Below are 1169 nucleotides of genomic sequence, written 5' to 3'. Positions count from 1 at the left end.
CTGAAAACGAGAGAAATAAAAAAGAAAATGCATACCAGAAAAAAAAAACGATTGATGCAATAAGAAACGAAAAGGTCAAAATCTGGAGAAGTTTTAGCGTCCGTCAGGTAAAAAGTCTGAACAGGTAGTGATTTTAGAGAGAAGGGAAAACGCTCTACGCCGTCAAGTTATGAAGGGAGGGCAGGAGATAAGACACGCGGGAGACAGGGGGAGATCAAGATAAAAAAGACATCATTTTAAGTACACAAGCATAGTGTTCTACGTGGGCGCTCAGGTGTTATCTCGCCACGTTATCTCGGTCCTTGTGGCAACTTCTCTACCCACAGTAAAAGCTTCACTCGTCTATGAACGATATACAATCTTCACCCTAAAACATTTAGGGTCTACGGATAACAATGCTTTAGGCTTCTAAAAAAACGAAGGGTTTGTCTTTCAAGTCTTACTTGTAGTTCTTGGAATTATTATTCCATGTATCCCTTGACACCTTTTACCAGCAAAATATGTAAGACTGACTGGAGGTTTTTTAGATTATCATGATATTTCTTTTGCGTCACCCGCTGCTGATAGATAAGATAGAATCACTAGTCCACATTAAAATCGTTTGGATTTCTCACTACAAAGTAACGTAGTCCCATCTAATATATGTCAGCAACTGAATGTTCAGTACAAATACATATTATCTATATTATACACATTATAGTGATTTCTATTCAGATAGTGATCATACTAGCTGGCTGTATAGGCAGATGATGATCCAGAAGAAAAATTAATAAAAGGGAGAGAAAGGCCCAGAATAAGAAAAAAAAAATAATAAAATGTTATCAAACCTATAATGAAATGAACACACAAAATTAGATAATGCTGAAAAAATGCCCTTTTCTTTACCACAGAAAACCCGTCCACATTCTCAGACGCTGCACAAAACTGGTCATAGGTTTATAAATCCAGGTGGGCGTCGCTTCACTCGCAATAATTGCTGATCGGAACACCTGCGTTTACCTTAGATGTGTGGTCGGGGTTCTTATATAATGAGATGTGTGCTTCCAGACCGCATCTCTTCACCTGTTCGCGGGTCGTGGATGGGGAGATGAGAAGATGGGGAGGTTGCTGCTGGTAATTTCCATGATTTCGTTCACAATTACTCCCAGCAGTACTTAAAAATGTAGCAT

The 1169-nt window shown here is 38.8% G+C and overlaps 1 long non-coding RNA gene across 1 annotated transcript in view; it reads right to left on the bottom strand.

The window, feature by feature from the left end:
• Window positions 1–1169, bottom strand: part of LOC119587928 — an 86433-nt gene that overhangs the window by 615 nt on the left and 84649 nt on the right. The window lies entirely within an intron of this gene.

Source organism: Penaeus monodon, chromosome 23 (genome assembly GCF_015228065.2).
Source record: "Penaeus monodon isolate SGIC_2016 chromosome 23, NSTDA_Pmon_1, whole genome shotgun sequence".
NCBI classification, from domain to species: domain Eukaryota; kingdom Metazoa; phylum Arthropoda; class Malacostraca; order Decapoda; family Penaeidae; genus Penaeus; species Penaeus monodon.
The sequence above is the reverse complement of the archived record's forward strand: the minus strand, read 5'-3'. Positions and strand labels throughout refer to the sequence as shown.